This window comes from Alosa sapidissima, chromosome 4 (genome assembly GCF_018492685.1).
Source record: "Alosa sapidissima isolate fAloSap1 chromosome 4, fAloSap1.pri, whole genome shotgun sequence".
Classification (NCBI taxonomy): domain Eukaryota; kingdom Metazoa; phylum Chordata; class Actinopteri; order Clupeiformes; family Clupeidae; genus Alosa; species Alosa sapidissima.
Window position 1 is genome coordinate 12,840,412 of NC_055960.1, and position 26,406 is coordinate 12,866,817.

The 26,406-nt window shown below is 42.5% G+C and overlaps 50 non-coding genes across 50 annotated transcripts; all 50 read right to left on the reverse strand.

The window, feature by feature from the left end:
* Positions 1-431: 431 nt before the first annotated feature.
* Positions 432-514, reverse strand: trnal-uaa. Its single transcript has one exon. It is a non-coding gene; the product is annotated as a tRNA-Leu (tRNA).
* Positions 515-955: 441 nt separating this feature from the next.
* On the reverse strand, positions 956-1,038 carry trnaf-aaa. Its single transcript has one exon. It is a non-coding gene; the product is annotated as a tRNA-Phe (tRNA).
* Positions 1,039-1,479: 441 nt separating this feature from the next.
* Positions 1,480-1,562, reverse strand: trnal-uaa. The gene has a single exon. It is a non-coding gene; the product is annotated as a tRNA-Leu (tRNA).
* A 441-nt stretch (positions 1,563-2,003) lies between these two features.
* On the reverse strand, positions 2,004-2,086 carry trnal-uaa. The gene has a single exon. It is a non-coding gene; the product is annotated as a tRNA-Leu (tRNA).
* Positions 2,087-2,527: 441 nt separating this feature from the next.
* trnal-uaa lies at positions 2,528-2,610 on the reverse strand. Its single transcript has one exon. It is a non-coding gene; the product is annotated as a tRNA-Leu (tRNA).
* Positions 2,611-3,051: 441 nt separating this feature from the next.
* trnal-uaa lies at positions 3,052-3,134 on the reverse strand. The gene has a single exon. It is a non-coding gene; the product is annotated as a tRNA-Leu (tRNA).
* A 441-nt stretch (positions 3,135-3,575) lies between these two features.
* trnal-uaa lies at positions 3,576-3,658 on the reverse strand. The gene has a single exon. It is a non-coding gene; the product is annotated as a tRNA-Leu (tRNA).
* A 441-nt stretch (positions 3,659-4,099) lies between these two features.
* On the reverse strand, positions 4,100-4,182 carry trnaf-aaa. The gene has a single exon. It is a non-coding gene; the product is annotated as a tRNA-Phe (tRNA).
* Positions 4,183-4,623: 441 nt separating this feature from the next.
* trnaf-aaa lies at positions 4,624-4,706 on the reverse strand. Its single transcript has one exon. It is a non-coding gene; the product is annotated as a tRNA-Phe (tRNA).
* A 441-nt stretch (positions 4,707-5,147) lies between these two features.
* trnal-uaa lies at positions 5,148-5,230 on the reverse strand. Its single transcript has one exon. It is a non-coding gene; the product is annotated as a tRNA-Leu (tRNA).
* Positions 5,231-5,671: 441 nt separating this feature from the next.
* trnal-uaa lies at positions 5,672-5,754 on the reverse strand. The gene has a single exon. It is a non-coding gene; the product is annotated as a tRNA-Leu (tRNA).
* A 441-nt stretch (positions 5,755-6,195) lies between these two features.
* Positions 6,196-6,278, reverse strand: trnaf-aaa. The gene has a single exon. It is a non-coding gene; the product is annotated as a tRNA-Phe (tRNA).
* Positions 6,279-6,719: 441 nt separating this feature from the next.
* trnal-uaa lies at positions 6,720-6,802 on the reverse strand. Its single transcript has one exon. It is a non-coding gene; the product is annotated as a tRNA-Leu (tRNA).
* Positions 6,803-7,243: 441 nt separating this feature from the next.
* Positions 7,244-7,326, reverse strand: trnaf-aaa. Its single transcript has one exon. It is a non-coding gene; the product is annotated as a tRNA-Phe (tRNA).
* Positions 7,327-7,761: 435 nt separating this feature from the next.
* On the reverse strand, positions 7,762-7,844 carry trnal-uaa. Its single transcript has one exon. It is a non-coding gene; the product is annotated as a tRNA-Leu (tRNA).
* Positions 7,845-8,285: 441 nt separating this feature from the next.
* On the reverse strand, positions 8,286-8,368 carry trnal-uaa. Its single transcript has one exon. It is a non-coding gene; the product is annotated as a tRNA-Leu (tRNA).
* Positions 8,369-8,806: 438 nt separating this feature from the next.
* Positions 8,807-8,889, reverse strand: trnal-uaa. The gene has a single exon. It is a non-coding gene; the product is annotated as a tRNA-Leu (tRNA).
* Positions 8,890-9,330: 441 nt separating this feature from the next.
* trnal-uaa lies at positions 9,331-9,413 on the reverse strand. The gene has a single exon. It is a non-coding gene; the product is annotated as a tRNA-Leu (tRNA).
* A 441-nt stretch (positions 9,414-9,854) lies between these two features.
* On the reverse strand, positions 9,855-9,937 carry trnal-uaa. The gene has a single exon. It is a non-coding gene; the product is annotated as a tRNA-Leu (tRNA).
* A 441-nt stretch (positions 9,938-10,378) lies between these two features.
* On the reverse strand, positions 10,379-10,461 carry trnal-uaa. Its single transcript has one exon. It is a non-coding gene; the product is annotated as a tRNA-Leu (tRNA).
* A 441-nt stretch (positions 10,462-10,902) lies between these two features.
* Positions 10,903-10,985, reverse strand: trnal-uaa. Its single transcript has one exon. It is a non-coding gene; the product is annotated as a tRNA-Leu (tRNA).
* A 441-nt stretch (positions 10,986-11,426) lies between these two features.
* On the reverse strand, positions 11,427-11,509 carry trnal-uaa. The gene has a single exon. It is a non-coding gene; the product is annotated as a tRNA-Leu (tRNA).
* Positions 11,510-11,950: 441 nt separating this feature from the next.
* trnal-uaa lies at positions 11,951-12,033 on the reverse strand. Its single transcript has one exon. It is a non-coding gene; the product is annotated as a tRNA-Leu (tRNA).
* Positions 12,034-12,474: 441 nt separating this feature from the next.
* trnal-uaa lies at positions 12,475-12,557 on the reverse strand. The gene has a single exon. It is a non-coding gene; the product is annotated as a tRNA-Leu (tRNA).
* Positions 12,558-12,998: 441 nt separating this feature from the next.
* Positions 12,999-13,081, reverse strand: trnal-uaa. Its single transcript has one exon. It is a non-coding gene; the product is annotated as a tRNA-Leu (tRNA).
* A 435-nt stretch (positions 13,082-13,516) lies between these two features.
* trnaf-aaa lies at positions 13,517-13,599 on the reverse strand. Its single transcript has one exon. It is a non-coding gene; the product is annotated as a tRNA-Phe (tRNA).
* A 435-nt stretch (positions 13,600-14,034) lies between these two features.
* Positions 14,035-14,117, reverse strand: trnal-uaa. The gene has a single exon. It is a non-coding gene; the product is annotated as a tRNA-Leu (tRNA).
* Positions 14,118-14,558: 441 nt separating this feature from the next.
* On the reverse strand, positions 14,559-14,641 carry trnal-uaa. Its single transcript has one exon. It is a non-coding gene; the product is annotated as a tRNA-Leu (tRNA).
* Positions 14,642-15,082: 441 nt separating this feature from the next.
* trnal-uaa lies at positions 15,083-15,165 on the reverse strand. The gene has a single exon. It is a non-coding gene; the product is annotated as a tRNA-Leu (tRNA).
* Positions 15,166-15,606: 441 nt separating this feature from the next.
* trnal-uaa lies at positions 15,607-15,689 on the reverse strand. The gene has a single exon. It is a non-coding gene; the product is annotated as a tRNA-Leu (tRNA).
* A 441-nt stretch (positions 15,690-16,130) lies between these two features.
* trnal-uaa lies at positions 16,131-16,213 on the reverse strand. The gene has a single exon. It is a non-coding gene; the product is annotated as a tRNA-Leu (tRNA).
* A 441-nt stretch (positions 16,214-16,654) lies between these two features.
* trnal-uaa lies at positions 16,655-16,737 on the reverse strand. Its single transcript has one exon. It is a non-coding gene; the product is annotated as a tRNA-Leu (tRNA).
* A 441-nt stretch (positions 16,738-17,178) lies between these two features.
* On the reverse strand, positions 17,179-17,261 carry trnal-uaa. The gene has a single exon. It is a non-coding gene; the product is annotated as a tRNA-Leu (tRNA).
* A 441-nt stretch (positions 17,262-17,702) lies between these two features.
* trnal-uaa lies at positions 17,703-17,785 on the reverse strand. Its single transcript has one exon. It is a non-coding gene; the product is annotated as a tRNA-Leu (tRNA).
* Positions 17,786-18,226: 441 nt separating this feature from the next.
* Positions 18,227-18,309, reverse strand: trnal-uaa. The gene has a single exon. It is a non-coding gene; the product is annotated as a tRNA-Leu (tRNA).
* Positions 18,310-18,750: 441 nt separating this feature from the next.
* On the reverse strand, positions 18,751-18,833 carry trnal-uaa. Its single transcript has one exon. It is a non-coding gene; the product is annotated as a tRNA-Leu (tRNA).
* A 441-nt stretch (positions 18,834-19,274) lies between these two features.
* trnal-uaa lies at positions 19,275-19,357 on the reverse strand. The gene has a single exon. It is a non-coding gene; the product is annotated as a tRNA-Leu (tRNA).
* A 441-nt stretch (positions 19,358-19,798) lies between these two features.
* On the reverse strand, positions 19,799-19,881 carry trnal-uaa. The gene has a single exon. It is a non-coding gene; the product is annotated as a tRNA-Leu (tRNA).
* A 441-nt stretch (positions 19,882-20,322) lies between these two features.
* trnal-uaa lies at positions 20,323-20,405 on the reverse strand. Its single transcript has one exon. It is a non-coding gene; the product is annotated as a tRNA-Leu (tRNA).
* Positions 20,406-20,846: 441 nt separating this feature from the next.
* On the reverse strand, positions 20,847-20,929 carry trnal-uaa. The gene has a single exon. It is a non-coding gene; the product is annotated as a tRNA-Leu (tRNA).
* A 441-nt stretch (positions 20,930-21,370) lies between these two features.
* Positions 21,371-21,453, reverse strand: trnal-uaa. The gene has a single exon. It is a non-coding gene; the product is annotated as a tRNA-Leu (tRNA).
* A 441-nt stretch (positions 21,454-21,894) lies between these two features.
* trnal-uaa lies at positions 21,895-21,977 on the reverse strand. The gene has a single exon. It is a non-coding gene; the product is annotated as a tRNA-Leu (tRNA).
* A 435-nt stretch (positions 21,978-22,412) lies between these two features.
* trnaf-aaa lies at positions 22,413-22,495 on the reverse strand. The gene has a single exon. It is a non-coding gene; the product is annotated as a tRNA-Phe (tRNA).
* A 435-nt stretch (positions 22,496-22,930) lies between these two features.
* On the reverse strand, positions 22,931-23,013 carry trnal-uaa. Its single transcript has one exon. It is a non-coding gene; the product is annotated as a tRNA-Leu (tRNA).
* A 441-nt stretch (positions 23,014-23,454) lies between these two features.
* Positions 23,455-23,537, reverse strand: trnal-uaa. Its single transcript has one exon. It is a non-coding gene; the product is annotated as a tRNA-Leu (tRNA).
* Positions 23,538-23,978: 441 nt separating this feature from the next.
* Positions 23,979-24,061, reverse strand: trnal-uaa. Its single transcript has one exon. It is a non-coding gene; the product is annotated as a tRNA-Leu (tRNA).
* A 441-nt stretch (positions 24,062-24,502) lies between these two features.
* On the reverse strand, positions 24,503-24,585 carry trnal-uaa. The gene has a single exon. It is a non-coding gene; the product is annotated as a tRNA-Leu (tRNA).
* Positions 24,586-25,026: 441 nt separating this feature from the next.
* Positions 25,027-25,109, reverse strand: trnal-uaa. Its single transcript has one exon. It is a non-coding gene; the product is annotated as a tRNA-Leu (tRNA).
* Positions 25,110-25,550: 441 nt separating this feature from the next.
* On the reverse strand, positions 25,551-25,633 carry trnal-uaa. Its single transcript has one exon. It is a non-coding gene; the product is annotated as a tRNA-Leu (tRNA).
* A 441-nt stretch (positions 25,634-26,074) lies between these two features.
* Positions 26,075-26,157, reverse strand: trnal-uaa. The gene has a single exon. It is a non-coding gene; the product is annotated as a tRNA-Leu (tRNA).
* Positions 26,158-26,406: the final 249 nt, after the last annotated feature.

A 26,406-nucleotide genomic window follows, 5' to 3' on the forward strand; every position in this document is an offset into this window, starting at 1 on the left:
GAAAAATCAAGTGATGACATCATTGTTATGTACCTATAGCAACCATTTTAAGTCAAAGAAACCGTTTGCACAAAAGAGGACATTTGACTTATATATCTGAGTATGTCTCTCTTGATGGAGATGTCATTCTATCAAGAGGGCCTTTATGGATCCCGGGTACAACATGCAGCACGTGCGGTTAAGCAGCTTCTGTGTTGTTGTTTTTGTGTCTTGCAGGACTGCATTGGAATTTTTGTGTGTGTACAAAAAATTATAATTCTGCTTGTGGTTTGGGCTGTGGCAGCACATGTTGTGCTTTGAAGGAGGACCTATAACATTGGCCACAATGAACCAGAGCCACAGATGTATGGCATGAAGAACATGAAAGTAATGGTGTGTTAGTTGCAATTCAATAATCAGGGTTGTCCCAGCCTCTGCACCATTAAGATAGTTACCAGGAGTGGGGTTCGAACCCACGAGGACATACGTCCATTGGATCTTAAGTCCAACGCCTTAACCACTCAGCCATCCTGGTGCTCAAACGTGAAAAATCAAGTGATGACATCATTGTCATGTACCTATAGCAACCATTTTAAGTCAAAGAAACCGTTTGTACAAAAGAGGACATTTGACTTATATATCTGAGTATGTCTCTCTTGATGGAGATGTCATTCTATCAAGAGGGCCTTTATGGATCCCGGGTACAACATGCAGCACGTGCGGTTAAGCAGCTTCTGTGTTGTTGTTTTTGTATCTTGCAGGACTGCATTGGAATTTTTGTGTGTGTACAAAAAATTATAATTCTGCTTGTGGTTTGGGCTGTGGCAGCACATGTTGTGCTTTGAAGGAGGACCTATAACATTGGCCACAATGAACCAGAGCCACAGATGTATGGCATGAAGAACATGAAAGTAATGGTGTGTTAGTTGCAATTCAATAATCAGGGTTGTCCCAGCCTCTGCACCATTAAGATAGTTAGCAGGAGTGGGGTTCGTACCCACGAGGACATACGTCCATTGGATCTTTAGTCCAACGCCTTAACCACTCGGCCATCCTGGTGCTCAAACTTGAAAAATCAAGTGATGAAATAATTGTCATGTACCTATAGCAACCATTTTAAGTCAAAGAAACCGTTTGTACAAAAGAGGACATTTGACTTATATATCTGAGTATGTCTCTCTTGATGGAGATGTCATTCTATCAAGAGGGCCTTTATGGATCCCGGGTACAACATGCAGCACGTGCGGTTAAGCAGCTTCTGTGTTGTTGTTTTTGTATCTTGCAGGACTGCATTGGAATTTTTGTGTGTGTACAAAAAATTATAATTCTGCTTGTGGTTTGGGCTGTGGCAGCACATGTTGTGCTTTGAAGGAGGACCTATAACATTGGCCACAATGAATCAGAGCCACAGATGTATGGCATGAAGAACATGAAAGTAAAGGTGTGTTAGTTGTAATTCAATAATCAGGGTTGTCCCAGCCTCTGCACCATTAAGATAGTTACCAGGAGTGGGGTTCGAACCCACGAGGACATACGTCCATTGGATCTTAAGTCCAACGCCTTAACCACTCGGCCATCCTGGTGCTCAAACTTGAAAAATCAAGTGATGACATCATTGTCATGTACCTATAGCAACCATTTTAAGTCAAAGAAACCGTTTGCACAAAAGAGGACATTTGACTTATATATCTGAGTATGTCTCTCTTGATGGAGATGTCATTCTATCAAGAGGGCCTTTATGGATCCCGGGTACAACATGCAGCACGTGCGGTTAAGCAGCTTCTGTGTTGTTGTTTTTGTATCTTGCAGGACTGCATTGGAATTTTTGTGTGTGTACAAAAAATTATAATTCTGCTTGTGGTTTGGGCTGTGGCAGCACATGTTGTGCTTTGAAGGAGGACCTATAACATTGGCCACAATGAACCAGAGCCACAGATGTATGGCATGAAGAACATGAAAGTAATGGTGTGTTAGTTGCAATTCAATAATCAGGGTTGTCCCAGCCTCTGCACCATTAAGATAGTTACCAGGAGTGGGGGTCGAACCCACGAGGACATACGTCCATTGGATCTTAAGTCCAACGCCTTAACCACTCGGCCATCCTGGTGCTCAAATGTGAAAAATCAAGTGATGACATAATTGTCATGTACCTATAGCAACCATTTTAAGTCAAAGAAACCGTTTGTACAAAAGAGGACATTTGACTTATATATCTGAGTATGTCTCTCTTGATGGAGATGTCATTCTATCAAGAGGGCCTTTATGGATCCCGGGTACAACATGCAGCACGTGCGGTTAAGCAGCTTCTGTGTTGTTGTTTTTGTATCTTGCAGGACTGCATTGGAATTTTTGTGTGTGTACAAAAAATTATAATTGTGCTTGTGGTTTGGGCTGTGGCAGCACATGTTGTGCTTTGAAGGAGGACCTATAACATTGGCCACAATGAACCAGAGCCACAGATGTATGGCATGAAGAACATGAAAGTAATGGTGTGTTAGTTGCAATTCAATAATCAGGGTTGTCCCAGCCTCTGCACCATTAAGACAGTTACCAGGAGTGGGGTTCGAACCGACGAGGACATACGTCCATTGGATCTTAAGTCCAACGCCTTAACCACTCGGCCATCCTGGTGCTCAAACTTGAAAAATCAAGTTATGACATCATTGTCATGTACCTATAGCAACCATTTTAAGTCAAAGAAACCGTTTGTACAAAAGAGGACATTTGACTTATATATCTGAGTATGTCTCTCTTGATGGAGATGTCATTCTATCAAGAGGGCCTTTATGGATCCCGGGTACAACATGCAGCACGTGCGGTTAAGCAGCTTCTGTGTTGTTGTTTTTGTATCTTGCAGGACTGCATTGGAATTTTTGTGTGTGTACAAAAAATTATAATTGTGCTTGTGGTTTGGGCTGTGGCAGCACATGTTGTGCTTTGAAGGAGGACCTATAACATTGGCCACAATGAATCAGAGCCACAGATGTATGGCATGAAGAACATGAAAGTAATGGTGTGTTAGTTGTAATTCAATAATCAGGGTTGTCCCAGCCTCTGCACCATTAAGATAGTTACCAGGAGTGGGGTTCGAACCCACGAGGACATACGTCCATTGGATTTTAAGTCCAACGCCTTAACCACTCGGCCATCCTGGTGATCAAACTTGAAAAATCAAGTGATGACATCATTGTCATGTACCTATAGCAACCATTTTAAGTCAAAGAAACCGTTTGCACAAAAGAGGACATTTGACTTATATATCTGAGTATGTCTCTCTTGATGGAGATGTCATTCTATCAAGAGGGCCTTTATGGATCCCGGGTACAACATGCAGCACGTGCGGTTAAGCAGCTTCTGTGTTGTTGTTTTTGTGTCTTGCAGGACTGCATTGGAATTTTTGTGTGTGTACAAAAAATTATAATTCTGCTTGTGGTTTGGGCTGTGGCAGCACATGTTGTGCTTTGAAGGAGGACCTATAACATTGGCCACAATGAACCAGAGCCACAGATGTATGGCATGAAGAACATGAAAGTAATGGTGTGTTAGTTGCAATTCAATAATCAGGGTTGTCCCAGCCTCTGCACCATTAAGATAGTTACCAGGAGTGGGGTTCGAACCCACGAGGACATACGTCCATTGGATCTTAAGTCCAACGCCTTAACCACTCGGCCATCCTGGTGCTCAAACGTGAAAAATCAAGTGATGACATAATTGTCATGTACCTATAGCAACCATTTTAAGTCAAAGAAACCGTTTGTACAAAAGAGGACATTTGACTTATATATCTGAGTATGTCTCTCTTGATGGAGATGTCATTCTATCAAGAGGGCCTTTATGGATCCCGGGTACAACATGCAGCACGTGCGGTTAAGCAGCTTCTGTGTTGTTGTTTTTGTATCTTGCAGGACTGCATTGGAATTTTTGTGTGTGTACAAAAAATTATAATTCTGCTTGTGGTTTGGGCTGTGGCAGCACATGTTGTGCTTTGAAGGAGGACCTATAACATTGGCCACAATGAACCAGAGCCACAGATGTATGGCATGAAGAACATGAAAGTAATGGTGTGTTAGTTGCAATTCAATAATCAGGGTTGTCCCAGCCTCTGCACCATTAAGATAGTTAGCAGGAGTGGGGTTCGTACCCACGAGGACATACGTCCATTGGATCTTTAGTCCAACGCCTTAACCACTCGGCCATCCTGGTGCTCAAACTTGAAAAATCAAGTGATGAAATAATTGTCATGTACCTATAGCAACCATTTTAAGTCAAAGAAACCGTTTGTACAAAAGAGGACATTTGACTTATATATCTGAGTATGTCTCTCTTGATGGAGATGTCATTCTATCAAGAGGGCCTTTATGGATCCCGGGTACAACATGCAGCACGTGCGGTTAAGCAGCTTCTGTGTTGTTGTTTTTGTATCTTGCAGGACTGCATTGGAATTTTTGTGTGTGTACAAAAAATTATAATTCTACTTGTGGTTTGGGCTGTGGCAGCACATGTTGTGCTTTGAAGGAGGACCTATAACATTGGCCACAATGAACCAGAGCCACAGATGTATGGCATGAAGAACATGAAAGTAATGGTGTGTTAGTTGCAATTCAATAATCAGGGTTGTCCCAGCCTCTGCACCATTAAGATAGTTAGCAGGAGTGGGGTTCGTACCCACGAGGACATACGTCCATTGGATCTTTAGTCCAACGCCTTAACCACTCGGCCATCCTGGTGCTCAAACTTGAAAAATCAAGTGATGAAATAATTGTCATGTACCTATAGCAACCATTTTAAGTCAAAGAAACCGTTTGTACAAAAGAGGACATTTGACTTATATATCTGAGTATGTCTCTCTTGATGGAGATGTCATTCTATCAAGAGGGCCTTTATGGATCCCGGGTACAACATGCAGCACGTGGGGTTAAGCAGCTTCTGTGTTGTTGTTTTTGTATCTTGCAGGACTGCATTGGAATTTTTGTGTGTGTACAAAAAATTATAATTGTGCTTGTGGTTTGGGCTGTGGCAGCACATGTTGTGCTTTGAAGGAGGACCTATAACATTGGCCACAATGAATCAGAGCCACAGATGTATGGCATGAAGAACATGAAAGTAATGGTGTGTTAGTTGTAATTCAATAATCAGGGTTGTCCCAGCCTCTGCACCATTAAGATAGTTACCAGGAGTGGGGTTCGAACCCACGAGGACATACGTCCATTGGATCTTAAGTCCAACGCCTTAACCACTCGGCCATCCTGGTGCTCAAACTTGAAAAATCAAGTGATGACATCATTGTCATGTACCTATAGCAACCATTTTAAGTCAAAGAAACCGTTTGCACAAAAGAGGACATTTGACTTATATATCTGAGTATGTCTCTCTTGATGGAGATGTCATTCTATCAAGAGGGCCTTTATGGATCCCGGGTACAACATGCAGCACGTGCGGTTAAGCAGCTTCTGTGTTGTTGTTTTTGTATCTTGCAGGACTGCATTGGAATTTTTGTGTGTGTACAAAAAATTATAATTCTGCTTGTGGTTTGGGCTGTGGCAGCACATGTTGTGCTTTGAAGGAGGACCTATAACATTGGCCACAATGAACCAGAGCCACAGATGTATGGCATGAAGAACATGAAAGTAATGGTGTGTTAGTTGCAATTCAATAATCAGGGTTGTCCCAGCCTCTGCACCATTAAGATAGTTACCAGGAGTGGGGTTCGAACCCACGAGGACATACGTCCATTGGATCTTAAGTCCAACGCCTTAACCACTCGGCCATCCTGGTGCTCAAACGTGAAAAATCAAGTGATGACATAATTGTCATGTACCTATAGCAACCATTTTAAGTCAAAGAAACCGTTTGCACAAAAGAGGACATTTGACTTATATATCTGAGTATGTCTCTCTTGATGGAGATGTCATTCTATCAAGAGGGCCTTTATGGATCCCGGGTACAACATGCAGCACGTGCGGTTAAGCAGCTTCTGTGTTGTTGTTTTTGTATCTTGCAGGACTGCATTGGAATTTTTGTGTGTGTACAAAAAATTATAATTCTGCTTGTGGTTTGGGCTGTGGCAGCACATGTTGTGCTTTGAAGGAGGACCTATAACATTGGCCACAATGAACCAGAGCCACAGATGTATGGCATGAAGAACATGAAAGTAATGGTGTGTTAGTTGCAATTCAATAATCAGGGTTGTCCCAGCCTCTGCACCATTAAGATAGTTAGCAGGAGTGGGGTTCGTACCCACGAGGACATACGTCCATTGGATCTTTAGTCCAACGCCTTAACCACTCGGCCATCCTGGTGCTCAAACTTGAAAAATCAAGTGATGAAATAATTGTCATGTACCTATAGCAACCATTTTAAGTCAAAGAAACCGTTTGTACAAAAGAGGACATTTGACTTATATATCTGAGTATGTCTCTCTTGATGGAGATGTCATTCTATCAAGAGGGCCTTTATGGATCCCGGGTACAACATGCAGCACGTGCGGTTAAGCAGCTTCTGTGTTGTTGTTTTTGTATCTTGCAGGACTGCATTGGAATTTTTGTGTGTGTACAAAAAATTATAATTCTACTTGTGGTTTGGGCTGTGGCAGCACATGTTGTGCTTTGAAGGAGGACCTATAACATTGGCCACAATGAACCAGAGCCACAGATGTATGGCATGAAGAACATGAAAGTAATGGTGTGTTAGTTGCAATTCAATAATCAGGGTTGTCCCAGCCTCTGCACCATTAAGATAGTTACCAGGAGTGGGGTTCGAACCCACGAGGACATACGTCCATTGGATCTTAAGTCCAACGCCTTAACCACTCGGCCATCCTGGTGCTCAAACGTGAAAAATCAAGTGATGACATAATTGTCATGTACCTATAGCAACCATTTTAAGTCAAAGAAACCGTTTGCACAAAAGAGGACATTTGACTTATATATCTGAGTATGTCTCTCTTGATGGAGATGTCATTCTATCAAGAGGGCCTTTATGGATCCCGGGTACAACATGCAGCACGTGCGGTTAAGCAGCTTCTGTGTTGTTGTTTTTGTATCTTGCAGGACTGCATTGGAATTTTTGTGTGTGTACAAAAAATTATAATTCTGCTTGTGGTTTGGGCTGTGGCAGCACATGTTGTGCTTTGAAGGAGGACCTATAACATTGGCCACAATGAACCAGAGCCACAGATGTATGGCATGAAGAACATGAAAGTAATGGTGTGTTAGTTGCAATTCAATAATCAGGGTTGTCCCAGCCTCTGCACCATTAAGATAGTTAGCAGGAGTGGGGTTCGTACCCACGAGGACATATGTCCATTGGATCTTTAGTCCAACGCCTTAACCACTCGGCCATCCTGGTGCTCAAACTTGAAAAATCAAGTGATGAAATAATTGTCATGTACCTATAGCAACCATTTTAAGTCAAAGAAACCGTTTGTACAAAAGAGGACATTTGACTTATATATCTGAGTATGTCTCTCTTGATGGAGATGTCATTCTATCAAGAGGGCCTTTATGGATCCCGGGTACAACATGCAGCACGTGGGGTTAAGCAGCTTCTGTGTTGTTGTTTTTGTATCTTGCAGGACTGCATTGGAATTTTTGTGTGTGTACAAAAAATTATAATTGTGGTTTGGGCTGTGGCAGCACATGTTGTGCTTTGAAGGAGGACCTATAACATTGGCCACAATGAACCAGAGCCACAGATGTATGGCATGAAGAACATGAAAGTAATGGTGTGTTAGTTGCAATTCAATAATCAGGGTTGTCCCAGCCTCTGCACCATTAAGACAGTTACCAGGAGTGGGGTTCGAACCGACGAGGACATACGTCCATTGGATCTTAAGTCCAACGCCTTAACCACTCGGCCATCCTGGTGCTCAAACTTGAAAAATCAAGTGATGACATCATTGTCATGTACCTATAGCAACCATTTTAAGTCAAAGAAACCGTTTGTACAAAAGAGGACATTTGACTTATATATCTGAGTATGTCTCTCTTGATGGAGATGTCATTCTATCAAGAGGGCCTTTATGGATCCCGGGTACAACATGCAGCACGTGCGGTTAAGCAGCTTCTGTGTTGTTGTTTTTGTATCTTGCAGGACTGCATTGGAATTTTTGTGTGTGTACAAAAAATTATAATTGTGCTTGTGGTTTGGGCTGTGGCAGCACATGTTGTGCTTTGAAGGAGGACCTATAACATTGGCCACAATGAATCAGAGCCACAGATGTATGGCATGAAGAACATGAAAGTAAAGGTGTGTTAGTTGTAATTCAATAATCAGGGTTGTCCCAGCCTCTGCACCATTAAGATAGTTACCAGGAGTGGGGTTCGAACCCACGAGGACATACGTCCATTGGATCTTAAGTCCAACGCCTTAACCACTCGGCCATCCTGGTGCTCAAACTTGAAAAATCAAGTGATGACATCATTGTCATGTACCTATAGCAACCATTTTAAGTCAAAGAAACCGTTTGCACAAAAGAGGACATTTGACTTATATATCTGAGTATGTCTCTGATGGAGATGTCATTCTATCAAGAGGGCCTTTATGGATCCCGGGTGCAACATGCAGCACGTGCGGTTAAGCAGCTTCTGTGTTGTTGTTTTTGTATCTTGCAGGACTGCATTGGAATTTTTGTGTGTGTACAAAAAATTATAATTCTGCTTGTGGTTTGGGCTGTGGCAGCACATGTTGTGCTTTGAAGGAGGACCTATAACATTGGCCACAATGAACCAGAGCCACAGATGTATGGCATGAAGAACATGAAAGTAATGGTGTGTTAGTTGCAATTCAATAATCAGGGTTGTCCCAGCCTCTGCACCATTAAGATAGTTACCAGGAGTGGGGTTCGAACCCACGAGGACATACGTCCATTGGATCTTAAGTCCAACGCCTTAACCACTCGGCCATCCTGGTGCTCAAATGTGAAAAATCAAGTGATGACATAATTGTCATGTACCTATAGCAACCATTTTAAGTCAAAGAAACCGTTTGTACAAAAGAGGACATTTGACTTATATATCTGAGTATGTCTCTCTTGATGGAGATGTCATTCTATCAAGAGGGCCTTTATGGATCCCGGGTACAACATGCAGCACGTGCGGTTAAGCAGCTTCTGTGTTGTTGTTTTTGTATCTTGCAGGACTGCATTGGAATTTTTGTGTGTGTACAAAAAATTATAATTCTGCTTGTGGTTTGGGCTGTGGCAGCACATGTTGTGCTTTGAAGGAGGACCTATAACATTGGCCACAATGAACCAGAGCCACAGATGTATGGCATGAAGAACATGAAAGTAATGGTGTGTTAGTTGCAATTCAATAATCAGGGTTGTCCCAGCCTCTGCACCATTAAGACAGTTACCAGGAGTGGGGTTCGAACCGACGAGGACATACGTCCATTGGATCTTAAGTCCAACGCCTTAACCACTCGGCCATCCTGGTGCTCAAACTTGAAAAATCAAGTGATGACATCATTGTCATGTACCTATAGCAACCATTTTAAGTCAAAGAAACCGTTTGTACAAAAGAGGACATTTGACTTATATATCTGAGTATGTCTCTCTTGATGGAGATGTCATTCTATCAAGAGGGCCTTTATGGATCCCGGGTACAACATGCAGCACGTGCGGTTAAGCAGCTTCTGTGTTGTTGTTTTTGTATCTTGCAGGACTGCATTGGAATTTTTGTGTGTGTACAAAAAATTATAATTGTGCTTGTGGTTTGGGCTGTGGCAGCACATGTTGTGCTTTGAAGGAGGACCTATAACATTGGCCACAATGAATCAGAGCCACAGATGTATGGCATGAAGAACATGAAAGTAATGGTGTGTTAGTTGTAATTCAATAATCAGGGTTGTCCCAGCCTCTGCACCATTAAGATAGTTACCAGGAGTGGGGTTCGAACCCACGAGGACATACGTCCATTGGATCTTAAGTCCAACGCCTTAACCACTCAGCCATCCTGGTGCTCAAACTTGAAAAATCAAGTGATGACATCATTGTCATGTACCTATAGCAACCATTTTAAGTCAAAGAAACCGTTTGCACAAAAGAGGACATTTGACTTATATATCTGAGTATGTCTCTCTTGATGGAGATGTCATTCTATCAAGAGGGCCTTTATGGATCCCGGGTACAACATGCAGCACGTGCGGTTAAGCAGCTTCTGTGTTGTTGTTTTTGTATCTTGCAGGACTGCATTGGAATTTTTGTGTGTGTACAAAAAATTATAATTCTGCTTGTGGTTTGGGTTGTGGCAGCACATGTTGTGCTTTGAAGGAGGACCTATAACATTGGCCACAATGAACCAGAGCCACAGATGTATGGCATGAAGAACATGAAAGTAATGGTGTGTTAGTTGTAATTCAATAATCAGGGTTGTCCCAGCCTCTGCACCATTAAGATAGTTACCAGGAGTGGGGTTCGAACCCACGAGGACATACGTCCATTGGATCTTAAGTCCAACGCCTTAACCACTCGGCCATCCTGGTGCTCAAACGTGAAAAATCAAGTGATGACATAATTGTCATGTACCTATAGCAACCATTTTAAGTCAAAGAAACCGTTTGCACAAAAGAGGACATTTGACTTATATATCTGAGTATGTCTCTCTTGATGGAGATGTCATTCTATCAAGAGGGCCTTTATGGATCCCGGGTACAACATGCAGCACGTGCGGTTAAGCAGCTTCTGTGTTGTTGTTTTTGTATCTTGCAGGACTGCATTGGAATTTTTGTGTGTGTACAAAAAATTATAATTCTGCTTGTGGTTTGGGCTGTGGCAGCACATGTTGTGCTTTGAAGGAGGACCTATAACATTGGCCACAATGAATCAGAGCCACAGATGTATGGCATGAAGAACATGAAAGTAATGGTGTGTTAGTTGTAATTCAATAATCAGGGTTGTCCCAGCCTCTGCACCATTAAGATAGTTACCAGGAGTGGGGTTCGAACCCACGAGGACATACGTCCATTGGATCTTAAGTCCAACGCCTTAACCACTCGGCCATCCTGGTGCTCAAACTTGAAAAATCAAGTGATGACATCATTGTCATGTACCTATAGCAACCATTTTAAGTCAAAGAAACCGTTTGCACAAAAGAGGACATTTGACTTATATATCTGAGTATGTCTCTCTTGATGGAGATGTCATTCTATCAAGAGGGCCTTTATGGATCCCGGGTACAACATGCAGCACGTGCGGTTAAGCAGCTTCTGTGTTGTTGTTTTTGTATCTTGCAGGACTGCATTGGAATTTTTGTGTGTGTACAAAAAATTATAATTCTGCTTGTGGTTTGGGCTGTGGCAGCACATGTTGTGCTTTGAAGGAGGACCTATAACATTGGCCACAATGAACCAGAGCCACAGATGTATGGCATGAAGAACATGAAAGTAATGGTGTGTTAGTTGCAATTCAATAATCAGGGTTGTCCCAGCCTCTGCACCATTAAGATAGTTACCAGGAGTGGGGTTCGAACCCACGAGGACATACGTCCATTGGATCTTAAGTCCAACGCCTTAACCACTCGGCCATCCTGGTGCTCAAACGTGAAAAATCAAGTGATGACATAATTGTCATGTACCTATAGCAACCATTTTAAGTCAAAGAAACCGTTTGCACAAAAGAGGACATTTGACTTATATATCTGAGTATGTCTCTCTTGATGGAGATGTCATTCTATCAAGAGGGCCTTTATGGATCCCGGGTACAACATGCAGCACGTGCGGTTAAGCAGCTTCTGTGTTGTTGTTTTTGTATCTTGCAGGACTGCATTGGAATTTTTGTGTGTGTACAAAAAATTATAATTCTGCTTGTGGTTTGGGCTGTGGCAGCACATGTTGTGCTTTGAAGGAGGACCTATAACATTGGCCACAATGAACCAGAGCCACAGATGTATGGCATGAAGAACATGAAAGTAATGGTGTGTTAGTTGCAATTCAATAATCAGGGTTGTCCCAGCCTCTGCACCATTAAGATAGTTACCAGGAGTGGGGGTCGAACCCACGAGGACATACGTCCATTGGATCTTAAGTCCAACGCCTTAACCACTCGGCCATCCTGGTGCTCAAACGTGAAAAATCAAGTGATGACATAATTGTCATGTACCTATAGCAACCATTTTAAGTCAAAGAAACCGTTTGTACAAAAGAGGACATTTGACTTATATATCTGAGTATGTCTCTCTTGATGGAGATGTCATTCTATCAAGAGGGCCTTTATGGATCCCGGGTACAACATGCAGCACGTGCGGTTAAGCAGCTTCTGTGTTGTTGTTTTTGTATCTTGCAGGACTGCATTGGAATTTTTGTGTGTGTACAAAAAATTATAATTCTGCTTGTGGTTTGGGCTGTGGCAGCACATGTTGTGCTTTGAAGGAGGACCTATAACATTGGCCACAATGAACCAGAGCCACAGATGTATGGCATGAAGAACATGAAAGTAATGGTGTGTTAGTTGCAATTCAATAATCAGGGTTGTCCCAGCCTCTGCACCATTAAGATAGTTACCAGGAGTGGGGTTCGAACCCACGAGGACATACGTCCATTGGATCTTAAGTCCAACGCCTTAACCACTCGGCCATCCTGGTGCTCAAACGTGAAAAATCAAGTGATGACATAATTGTCATGTACCTATAGCAACCATTTTAAGTCAAAGAAACCGTTTGCACAAAAGAGGACATTTGACTTATATATCTGAGTATGTCTCTCTTGATGGAGATGTCATTCTATCAAGAGGGCCTTTATGGATCCCGGGTACAACATGCAGCACGTGCGGTTAAGCAGCTTCTGTGTTGTTGTTTTTGTATCTTGCAGGACTGCATTGGAATTTTTGTGTGTGTACAAAAAATTATAATTCTGCTTGTGGTTTGGGCTGTGGCAGCACATGTTGTGCTTTGAAGGAGGACCTATAACATTGGCCACAATGAACCAGAGCCACAGATGTATGGCATGAAGAACATGAAAGTAATGGTGTGTTAGTTGCAATTCAATAATCAGGGTTGTCCCAGCCTCTGCACCATTAAGATAGTTAGCAGGAGTGGGGGTCGAACCCACGAGGACATACGTCCATTGGATCTTAAGTCCAACGCCTTAACCACTCGGCCATCCTGGTGCTCAAACGTGAAAAATCAAGTGATGACATAATTGTCATGTACCTATAGCAACCATTTTAAGTCAAAGAAACCGTTTGTACAAAAGAGGACATTTGACTTATATATCTGAGTATGTCTCTCTTGATGGAGATGTCATTCTATCAAGAGGGCCTTTATGGATCCCGGGTACAACATGCAGCACGTGCGGTTAAGCAGCTTCTGTGTTGTTGTTTTTGTATCTTGCAGGACTGCATTGGAATTTTTGTGTGTGTACAAAAAATTATAATTGTGGTTTGGGCTGTGGCAGCACATGTTGTGCTTTGAAGGAGGACCTATAACATTGGCCACAATGAACCAGAGCCACAGATGTATGGCATGAAGAACATGAAAGTAATGGTGTGTTAGTTGCAATTCAATAATCAGGGTTGTCCCAGCCTCTGCACCATTAAGATAGTTAGCAGGAGTGGGGTTCGTACCCACGAGGACATACGTCCATTGGATCTTTAGTCCAACGCCTTAACCACTCGGCCATCCTGGTGCTCAAACTTGAAAAATCAAGTGATGAAATAATTGTCATGTACCTATAGCAACCATTTTAAGTCAAAGAAACCGTTTGTACAAAAGAGGACATTTGACTTATATATCTGAGTATGTCTCTCTTGATGGAGATGTCATTCTATCAAGAGGGCCTTTATGGATCCCGGGTACAACATGCAGCACGTGCGGTTAAGCAGCTTCTGTGTTGTTGTTTTTGTATCTTGCAGGACTGCATTGGAATTTTTGTGTGTGTACAAAAAATTATAATTGTGGTTTGGGCTGTGGCAGCACATGTTGTGCTTTGAAGGAGGACCTATAACATTGGCCACAATGAACCAGAGCCACAGATGTATGGCATGAAGAACATGAAAGTAATGGTGTGTTAGTTGCAATTCAATAATCAGGGTTGTCCCAGCCTCTACACCATTAAGACAGTTACCAGGAGTGGGGTTCGAACCGACGAGGACATACGTCCATTGGATCTTAAGTCCAACGCCTTAACCACTCGGCCATCCTGGTGCTCAAACTTGAAAAATCAAGTGATGACATCATTGTCATGTACCTATAGCAACCATTTTAAGTCAAAGAAACCGTTTGTACAAAAGAGGACATTTGACTTATATATCTGAGTATGTCTCTCTTGATGGAGATGTCATTCTATCAAGAGGGCCTTTATGGATCCCGGGTACAACATGCAGCACGTGCGGTTAAGCAGCTTCTGTGTTGTTGTTTTTGTATCTTGCAGGACTGCATTGGAATTTTTGTGTGTGTACAAAAAATTATAATTGTGCTTGTGGTTTGGGCTGTGGCAGCACATGTTGTGCTTTGAAGGAGGACCTATAACATTGGCCACAATGAATCAGAGCCACAGATGTATGGCATGAAGAACATGAAAGTAAAGGTGTGTTAGTTGTAATTCAATAATCAGGGTTGTCCCAGCCTCTGCACCATTAAGATAGTTACCAGGAGTGGGGCTCGAACCCACGAGGACATACGTCCATTGGATCTTAAGTCCAACGCCTTAACCACTCGGCCATCCTGGTGCTCAAACTTGAAAAATCAAGTGATGACATCATTGTCATGTACCTATAGCAACCATTTTAAGTCAAAGAAACCGTTTGCACAAAAGAGGACATTTGACTTATATATCTGAGTATGTCTCTCTTGATGGAGATGTCATTCTATCAAGAGGGCCTTTATGGATCCCGGGTACAACATGCAGCACGTGCGGTTAAGCAGCTTCTGTGTTGTTGTTTTTGTATCTTGCAGGACTGCATTGGAATTTTTGTGTGTGTACAAAAAATTATAATTCTGCTTGTGGTTTGGGCTGTGGCAGCACATGTTGTGCTTTGAAGGAGGACCTATAACATTGGCCACAATGAACCAGAGCCACAGATGTATGGCATGAAGAACATGAAAGTAATGGTGTGTTAGTTGCAATTCAATAATCAGGGTTGTCCCAGCCTCTGCACCATTAAGATAGTTACCAGGAGTGGGGTTCGAACCCACGAGGACATACGTCCATTTGATCTTAAGTCCAACGCCTTAACCACTCGGCCATCCTGGTGCTCAAATGTGAAAAATCAAGTGATGACATAATTGTCATGTACCTATAGCAACCATTTTAAGTCAAAGAAACCGTTTGTACAAAAGAGGACATTTGACTTATATATCTGAGTATGTCTCTCTTGATGGAGATGTCATTCTATCAAGAGGGCCTTTATGGATCCCGGGTACAACATGCAGCACGTGCGGTTAAGCAGCTTCTGTGTTGTTGTTTTTGTATCTTGCAGGACTGCATTGGAATTTTTGTGTGTGTACAAAAAATTATAATTGTGCTTGTGGTTTGGGCTGTGGCAGCACATGTTGTGCTTTGAAGGAGGACCTATAACATTGGCCACAATGAACCAGAGCCACAGATGTATGGCATGAAGAACATGAAAGTAATGGTGTGTTAGTTGCAATTCAATAATCAGGGTTGTCCCAGCCTCTGCACCATTAAGACAGTTACCAGGAGTGGGGTTCGAACCGACGAGGACATACGTCCATTGGATCTTAAGTCCAACGCCTTAACCACTCGGCCATCCTGGTGCTCAAACTTGAAAAATCAAGTGATGACATCATTGTCATGTACCTATAGCAACCATTTTAAGTCAAAGAAACCGTTTGTACAAAAGAGGACATTTGACTTATATATCTGAGTATGTCTCTCTTGATGGAGATGTCATTCTATCAAGAGGGCCTTTATGGATCCCGGGTACAACATGCAGCACGTGCGGTTAAGCAGCTTCTGTGTTGTTGTTTTTGTATCTTGCAGGACTGCATTGGAATTTTTGTGTGTGTACAAAAAATTATAATTGTGCTTGTGGTTTGGGCTGTGGCAGCACATGTTGTGCTTTGAAGGAGGACCTATAACATTGGCCACAATGAATCAGAGCCACAGATGTATGGCATGAAGAACATGAAAGTAATGGTGTGTTAGTTGTAATTCAATAATCAGGGTTGTCCCAGCCTCTGCACCATTAAGATAGTTACCAGGAGTGGGGTTCGAACCCACGAGGACATACGTCCATTGGATCTTAAGTCCAACGCCTTAACCACTCGGCCATCCTGGTGCTCAAACTTGAAAAATCAAGTGATGACATCATTGTCATGTACCTATAGCAACCATTTTAAGTCAAAGAAACCGTTTGCACAAAAGAGGACATTTGACTTATATATCTGAGTATGTCTCTCTTGATGGAGATGTCATTCTATCAAGAGGGCCTTTATGGATCCCGGGTACAACATGCAGCACGTGCGGTTAAGCAGCTTCTGTGTTGTTGTTTTTGTATCTTGCAGGACTGCATTGGAATTTTTGTGTGTGTACAAAAAATTATAATTCTGCTTGTGGTTTGGGCTGTGGCAGCACATGTTGTGCTTTGAAGGAGGACCTATAACATTGGCCACAATGAACCAGAGCCACAGATGTATGGCATGAAGAACATGAAAGTAATGGTGTGTTAGTTGCAATTCAATAATCAGGGTTGTCCCAGCCTCTGCACCATTAAGATAGTTACCAGGAGTGGGGTTCGAACCCACGAGGACATACGTCCATTGGATCTTAAGTCCAACGCCTTAACCACTCGGCCATCCTGGTGCTCAAACGTGAAAAATCAAGTGATGACATAATTGTCATGTACCTATAGCAACCATTTTAAGTCAAAGAAACCGTTTGCACAAAAGAGGACATTTGACTTATATATCTGAGTATGTCTCTCTTGATGGAGATGTCATTCTATCAAGAGGGCCTTTATGGATCCCGGGTACAACATGCAGCACGTGCGGTTAAGCAGCTTCTGTGTTGTTGTTTTTGTATCTTGCAGGACTGCATTGGAATTTTTGTGTGTGTACAAAAAATTATAATTCTGCTTGTGGTTTGGGCTGTGGCAGCACATGTTGTGCTTTGAAGGAGGACCTATAACATTGGCCACAATGAACCAGAGCCACAGATGTATGGCATGAAGAACATGAAAGTAATGGTGTGTTAGTTGCAATTCAATAATCAGGGTTGTCCCAGCCTCTGCACCATTAAGATAGTTACCAGGAGTGGGGGTCGAACCCACGAGGACATACGTCCATTGGATCTTAAGTCCAACGCCTTAACCACTCGGCCATCCTGGTGCTCAAACGTGAAAAATCAAGTGATGACATAATTGTCATGTACCTATAGCAACCATTTTAAGTCAAAGAAACCGTTTGTACAAAAGAGGACATTTGACTTATATATCTGAGTATGTCTCTCTTGATGGAGATGTCATTCTATCAAGAGGGCCTTTATGGATCCCGGGTACAACATGCAGCACGTGCGGTTAAGCAGCTTCTGTGTTGTTGTTTTTGTATCTTGCAGGACTGCATTGGAATTTTTGTGTGTGTACAAAAAATTATAATTCTGCTTGTGGTTTGGGCTGTGGCAGCACATGTTGTGCTTTGAAGGAGGACCTATAACATTGGCCACAATGAACCAGAGCCACAGATGTATGGCATGAAGAACATGAAAGTAATGGTGTGTTAGTTGCAATTCAATAATCAGGGTTGTCCCAGCCTCTGCACCATTAAGATAGTTACCAGGAGTGGGGGTCGAACCCACGAGGACATACGTCCATTGGATCTTAAGTCCAACGCCTTAACCACTCGGCCATCCTGGTGCTCAAACGTGAAAAATCAAGTGATGACATAATTGTCATGTACCTATAGCAACCATTTTAAGTCAAAGAAACCGTTTGTACAAAAGAGGACATTTGACTTATATATCTGAGTATGTCTCTCTTGATGGAGATGTCATTCTATCAAGAGGGCCTTTATGGATCCCGGGTACAACATGCAGCACGTGCGGTTAAGCAGCTTCTGTGTTGTTGTTTTTGTATCTTGCAGGACTGCATTGGAATTTTTGTGTGTGTACAAAAAATTATAATTCTGCTTGTGGTTTGGGCTGTGGCAGCACATGTTGTGCTTTGAAGGAGGACCTATAACATTGGCCACAATGAACCAGAGCCACAGATGTATGGCATGAAGAACATGAAAGTAATGGTGTGTTAGTTGCAATTCAATAATCAGGGTTGTCCCAGCCTCTGCACCATTAAGATAGTTACCAGGAGTGGGGTTCGAACCCACGAGGACATACGTCCATTGGATCTTAAGTCCAACGCCTTAACCACTCGGCCATCCTGGTGCTCAAACTTGAAAAATCAAGTGATGACATCATTGTCATGTACCTATAGCAACCATTTTAAGTCAAAGAAACCGTTTGCACAAAAGAGGACATTTGACTTATATATCTGAGTATGTCTCTCTTGATGGAGATGTCATTCTATCAAGAGGGCCTTTATGGATCCCGGGTACAACATGCAGCACGTGCGGTTAAGCAGCTTCTGTGTTGTTGTTTTTGTATCTTGCAGGACTGCATTGGAATTTTTGTGTGTGTACAAAAAATTATAATTCTGCTTGTGGTTTGGGCTGTGGCAGCACATGTTGTGCTTTGAAGGAGGACCTATAACATTGGCCACAATGAACCAGAGCCACAGATGTATGGCATGAAGAACATGAAAGTAATGGTGTGTTAGTTGCAATTCAATAATCAGGGTTGTCCCAGCCTCTGCACCATTAAGATAGTTACCAGGAGTGGGGTTCGAACCCACGAGGACATACGTCCATTGGATCTTAAGTCCAACGCCTTAACCACTCGGCCATCCTGGTGCTCAAACGTGAAAAATCAAGTGATGACATAATTGTCATGTACCTATAGCAACCATTTTAAGTCAAAGAAACCGTTTGCACAAAAGAGGACATTTGACTTATATATCTGAGTATGTCTCTCTTGATGGAGATGTCATTCTATCAAGAGGGCCTTTATGGATCCCGGGTACAACATGCAGCACGTGCGGTTAAGCAGCTTCTGTGTTGTTGTTTTTGTATCTTGCAGGACTGCATTGGAATTTTTGTGTGTGTACAAAAAATTATAATTCTGCTTGTGGTTTGGGCTGTGGCAGCACATGTTGTGCTTTGAAGGAGGACCTATAACATTGGCCACAATGAACCAGAGCCACAGATGTATGGCATGAAGAACATGAAAGTAATGGTGTGTTAGTTGCAATTCAATAATCAGGGTTGTCCCAGCCTCTGCACCATTAAGATAGTTACCAGGAGTGGGGGTCGAACCCACGAGGACATACGTCCATTGGATCTTAAGTCCAACGCCTTAACCACTCGGCCATCCTGGTGCTCAAACGTGAAAAATCAAGTGATGACATAATTGTCATGTACCTATAGCAACCATTTTAAGTCAAAGAAACCGTTTGTACAAAAGAGGACATTTGACTTATATATCTGAGTATGTCTCTCTTGATGGAGATGTCATTCTATCAAGAGGGCCTTTATGGATCCCGGGTACAACATGCAGCACGTGCGGTTAAGCAGCTTCTGTGTTGTTGTTTTTGTATCTTGCAGGACTGCATTGGAATTTTTGTGTGTGTACAAAAAATTATAATTCTGCTTGTGGTTTGGGCTGTGGCAGCACATGTTGTGCTTTGAAGGAGGACCTATAACATTGGCCACAATGAACCAGAGCCACAGATGTATGGCATGAAGAACATGAAAGTAATGGTGTGTTAGTTGCAATTCAATAATCAGGGTTGTCCCAGCCTCTGCACCATTAAGATAGTTACCAGGAGTGGGGGTCGAACCCACGAGGACATACGTCCATTGGATCTTAAGTCCAACGCCTTAACCACTCGGCCATCCTGGTGCTCAAACGTGAAAAATCAAGTGATGACATAATTGTCATGTACCTATAGCAACCATTTTAAGTCAAAGAAACCGTTTGTACAAAAGAGGACATTTGACTTATATATCTGAGTATGTCTCTCTTGATGGAGATGTCATTCTATCAAGAGGGCCTTTATGGATCCCGGGTACAACATGCAGCACGTGCGGTTAAGCAGCTTCTGTGTTGTTGTTTTTGTATCTTGCAGGACTGCATTGGAATTTTTGTGTGTGTACAAAAAATTATAATTCTGCTTGTGGTTTGGGCTGTGGCAGCACATGTTGTGCTTTGAAGGAGGACCTATAACATTGGCCACAATGAACCAGAGCCACAGATGTATGGCATGAAGAACATGAAAGTAATGGTGTGTTAGTTGCAATTCAATAATCAGGGTTGTCCCAGCCTCTGCACCATTAAGATAGTTACCAGGAGTGGGGGTCGAACCCACGAGGACATACGTCCATTGGATCTTAAGTCCAACGCCTTAACCACTCGGCCATCCTGGTGCTCAAACGTGAAAAATCAAGTGATGACATAATTGTCATGTACCTATAGCAACCATTTTAAGTCAAAGAAACCGTTTGTACAAAAGAGGACATTTGACTTATATATCTGAGTATGTCTCTCTTGATGGAGATGTCATTCTATCAAGAGGGCCTTTATGGATCCCGGGTACAACATGCAGCACGTGCGGTTAAGCAGCTTCTGTGTTGTTGTTTTTGTATCTTGCAGGACTGCATTGGAATTTTTGTGTGTGTACAAAAAATTATAATTCTGCTTGTGGTTTGGGCTGTGGCAGCACATGTTGTGCTTTGAAGGAGGACCTATAACATTGGCCACAATGAACCAGAGCCACAGATGTATGGCATGAAGAACATGAAAGTAATGGTGTGTTAGTTGCAATTCAATAATCAGGGTTGTCCCAGCCTCTGCACCATTAAGATAGTTACCAGGAGTGGGGGTCGAACCCACGAGGACATACGTCCATTGGATCTTAAGTCCAACGCCTTAACCACTCGGCCATCCTGGTGCTCAAACGTGAAAAATCAAGTGATGACATAATTGTCATGTACCTATAGCAACCATTTTAAGTCAAAGAAACCGTTTGTACAAAAGAGGACATTTGACTTATATATCTGAGTATGTCTCTCTTGATGGAGATGTCATTCTATCAAGAGGGCCTTTATGGATCCCGGGTACAACATGCAGCACGTGCGGTTAAGCAGCTTCTGTGTTGTTGTTTTTGTATCTTGCAGGACTGCATTGGAATTTTTGTGTGTGTACAAAAAATTATAATTCTGCTTGTGGTTTGGGCTGTGGCAGCACATGTTGTGCTTTGAAGGAGGACCTATAACATTGGCCACAATGAACCAGAGCCACAGATGTATGGCATGAAGAACATGAAAGTAATGGTGTGTTAGTTGCAATTCAATAATCAGGGTTGTCCCAGCCTCTGCACCATTAAGATAGTTACCAGGAGTGGGGTTCGAACTCACGAGGACATACGTCCATTGGATCTTAAGTCCAACGCCTTAACCACTCGGCCATCCTGGTGCTCAAACGTGAAAAATCAAGTGATGACATAATTGTCATGTACCTATAGCAACCATTTTAAGTCAAAGAAACCGTTTGCACAAAAGAGGACATTTGACTTATATATCTGAGTATGTCTCTCTTGATGGAGATGTCATTCTATCAAGAGGGCCTTTATGGATCCCGGGTACAACATGCAGCACGTGCGGTTAAGCAGCTTCTGTGTTGTTGTTTTTGTATCTTGCAGGACTGCATTGGAATTTTTGTGTGTGTACAAAAAATTATAATTCTGCTTGTGGTTTGGGCTGTGGCAGCACATGTTGTGCTTTGAAGGAGGACCTATAACATTGGCCACAATGAACCAGAGCCACAGATGTATGGCATGAAGAACATGAAAGTAATGGTGTGTTAGTTGCAATTCAATAATCAGGGTTGTCCCAGCCTCTGCACCATTAAGATAGTTAGCAGGAGTGGGGGTCGAACCCACGAGGACATACGTCCATTGGATCTTAAGTCCAACGCCTTAACCACTCGGCCATCCTGGTGCTCAAACGTGAAAAATCAAGTGATGACATAATTGTCATGTACCTATAGCAACCATTTTAAGTCAAAGAAACCGTTTGTACAAAAGAGGACATTTGACTTATATATCTGAGTATGTCTCTCTTGATGGAGATGTCATTCTATCAAGAGGGCCTTTATGGATCCCGGGTACAACATGCAGCACGTGCGGTTAAGCAGCTTCTGTGTTGTTGTTTTTGTATCTTGCAGGACTGCATTGGAATTTTTGTGTGTGTACAAAAAATTATAATTGTGGTTTGGGCTGTGGCAGCACATGTTGTGCTTTGAAGGAGGACCTATAACATTGGCCACAATGAACCAGAGCCACAGATGTATGGCATGAAGAACATGAAAGTAATGGTGTGTTAGTTGCAATTCAATAATCAGGGTTGTCCCAGCCTCTGCACCATTAAGATAGTTAGCAGGAGTGGGGTTCGTACCCACGAGGACATACGTCCATTGGATCTTTAGTCCAACGCCTTAACCACTCGGCCATCCTGGTGCTCAAACTTGAAAAATCAAGTGATGAAATAATTGTCATGTACCTATAGCAACCATTTTAAGTCAAAGAAACCGTTTGTACAAAAGAGGACATTTGACTTATATATCTGAGTATGTCTCTCTTGATGGAGATGTCATTCTATCAAGAGGGCCTTTATGGATCCCGGGTACAACATGCAGCACGTGCGGTTAAGCAGCTTCTGTGTTGTTGTTTTTGTATCTTGCAGGACTGCATTGGAATTTTTGTGTGTGTACAAAAAATTATAATTGTGGTTTGGGCTGTGGCAGCACATGTTGTGCTTTGAAGGAGGACCTATAACATTGGCCACAATGAACCAGAGCCACAGATGTATGGCATGAAGAACATGAAAGTAATGGTGTGTTAGTTGCAATTCAATAATCAGGGTTGTCCCAGCCTCTACACCATTAAGACAGTTACCAGGAGTGGGGTTCGAACCGACGAGGACATACGTCCATTGGATCTTAAGTCCAACGCCTTAACCACTCGGCCATCCTGGTGCTCAAACTTGAAAAATCAAGTGATGACATCATTGTCATGTACCTATAGCAACCATTTTAAGTCAAAGAAACCGTTTGTACAAAAGAGGACATTTGACTTATATATCTGAGTATGTCTCTCTTGATGGAGATGTCATTCTATCAAGAGGGCCTTTATGGATCCCGGGTACAACATGCAGCACGTGCGGTTAAGCAGCTTCTGTGTTGTTGTTTTTGTATCTTGCAGGACTGCATTGGAATTTTTGTGTGTGTACAAAAAATTATAATTGTGCTTGTGGTTTGGGCTGTGGCAGCACATGTTGTGCTTTGAAGGAGGACCTATAACATTGGCCACAATGAATCAGAGCCACAGATGTATGGCATGAAGAACATGAAAGTAAAGGTGTGTTAGTTGTAATTCAATAATCAGGGTTGTCCCAGCCTCTGCACCATTAAGATAGTTACCAGGAGTGGGGCTCGAACCCACGAGGACATACGTCCATTGGATCTTAAGTCCAACGCCTTAACCACTCGGCCATCCTGGTGCTCAAACTTGAAAAATCAAGTGATGACATCATTGTCATGTACCTATAGCAACCATTTTAAGTCAAAGAAACCGTTTGCACAAAAGAGGACATTTGACTTATATATCTGAGTATGTCTCTCTTGATGGAGATGTCATTCTATCAAGAGGGCCTTTATGGATCCCGGGTACAACATGCAGCACGTGCGGTTAAGCAGCTTCTGTGTTGTTGTTTTTGTATCTTGCAGGACTGCATTGGAATTTTTGTGTGTGTACAAAAAATTATAATTCTGCTTGTGGTTTGGGCTGTGGCAGCACATGTTGTGCTTTGAAGGAGGACCTATAACATTGGCCACAATGAACCAGAGCCACAGATGTATGGCATGAAGAACATGAAAGTAATGGTGTGTTAGTTGCAATTCAATAATCAGGGTTGTCCCAGCCTCTGCACCATTAAGATAGTTACCAGGAGTGGGGTTCGAACCCACGAGGACATACGTCCATTTGATCTTAAGTCCAACGCCTTAACCACTCGGCCATCCTGGTGCTCAAATGTGAAAAATCAAGTGATGACATAATTGTCATGTACCTATAGCAACCATTTTAAGTCAAAGAAACCGTTTGTACAAAAGAGGACATTTGACTTATATATCTGAGTATGTCTCTCTTGATGGAGATGTCATTCTATCAAGAGGGCCTTTATGGATCCCGGGTACAACATGCAGCACGTGCGGTTAAGCAGCTTCTGTGTTGTTGTTTTTGTATCTTGCAGGACTGCATTGGAATTTTTGTGTGTGTACAAAAAATTATAATTGTGCTTGTGGTTTGGGCTGTGGCAGCACATGTTGTGCTTTGAAGGAGGACCTATAACATTGGCCACAATGAACCAGAGCCACAGATGTATGGCATGAAGAACATGAAAGTAATGGTGTGTTAGTTGCAATTCAATAATCAGGGTTGTCCCAGCCTCTGCACCATTAAGACAGTTACCAGGAGTGGGGTTCGAACCGACGAGGACATACGTCCATTGGATCTTAAGTCCAACGCCTTAACCACTCGGCCATCCTGGTGCTCAAACTTGAAAAATCAAGTGATGACATCATTGTCATGTACCTATAGCAACCATTTTAAGTCAAAGAAACCGTTTGTACAAAAGAGGACATTTGACTTATATATCTGAGTATGTCTCTCTTGATGGAGATGTCATTCTATCAAGAGGGCCTTTATGGATCCCGGGTACAACATGCAGCACGTGCGGTTAAGCAGCTTCTGTGTTGTTGTTTTTGTATCTTGCAGGACTGCATTGGAATTTTTGTGTGTGTACAAAAAATTATAATTGTGCTTGTGGTTTGGGCTGTGGCAGCACATGTTGTGCTTTGAAGGAGGACCTATAACATTGGCCACAATGAATCAGAGCCACAGATGTATGGCATGAAGAACATGAAAGTAATGGTGTGTTAGTTGTAATTCAATAATCAGGGTTGTCCCAGCCTCTGCACCATTAAGATAGTTACCAGGAGTGGGGTTCGAACCCACGAGGACATACGTCCATTGGATCTTAAGTCCAACGCCTTAACCACTCGGCCATCCTGGTGCTCAAACTTGAAAAATCAAGTGATGACATCATTGTCATGTACCTATAGCAACCATTTTAAGTCAAAGAAACCGTTTGCACAAAAGAGGACATTTGACTTATATATCTGAGTATGTCTCTCTTGATGGAGATGTCATTCTATCAAGAGGGCCTTTATGGATCCCGGGTACAACATGCAGCACGTGCGGTTAAGCAGCTTCTGTGTTGTTGTTTTTGTATCTTGCAGGACTGCATTGGAATTTTTGTGTGTGTACAAAAAATTATAATTCTGCTTGTGGTTTGGGCTGTGGCAGCACATGTTGTGCTTTGAAGGAGGACCTATAACATTGGCCACAATGAACCAGAGCCACAGATGTATGGCATGAAGAACATGAAAGTAATGGTGTGTTAGTTGCAATTCAATAATCAGGGTTGTCCCAGCCTCTGCACCATTAAGATAGTTACCAGGAGTGGGGTTCGAACCCACGAGGACATACGTCCATTGGATCTTAAGTCCAACGCCTTAACCACTCGGCCATCCTGGTGCTCAAACGTGAAAAATCAAGTGATGACATAATTGTCATGTACCTATAGCAACCATTTTAAGTCAAAGAAACCGTTTGCACAAAAGAGGACATTTGACTTATATATCTGAGTATGTCTCTCTTGATGGAGATGTCATTCTATCAAGAGGGCCTTTATGGATCCCGGGTACAACATGCAGCACGTGCGGTTAAGCAGCTTCTGTGTTGTTGTTTTTGTATCTTGCAGGACTGCATTGGAATTTTTGTGTGTGTACAAAAAATTATAATTCTGCTTGTGGTTTGGGCTGTGGCAGCACATGTTGTGCTTTGAAGGAGGACCTATAACATTGGCCACAATGAACCAGAGCCACAGATGTATGGCATGAAGAACATGAAAGTAATGGTGTGTTAGTTGCAATTCAATAATCAGGGTTGTCCCAGCCTCTGCACCATTAAGATAGTTACCAGGAGTGGGGGTCGAACCCACGAGGACATACGTCCATTGGATCTTAAGTCCAACGCCTTAACCACTCGGCCATCCTGGTGCTCAAACGTGAAAAATCAAGTGATGACATAATTGTCATGTACCTATAGCAACCATTTTAAGTCAAAGAAACCGTTTGTACAAAAGAGGACATTTGACTTATATATCTGAGTATGTCTCTCTTGATGGAGATGTCATTCTATCAAGAGGGCCTTTATGGATCCCGGGTACAACATGCAGCACGTGCGGTTAAGCAGCTTCTGTGTTGTTGTTTTTGTATCTTGCAGGACTGCATTGGAATTTTTGTGTG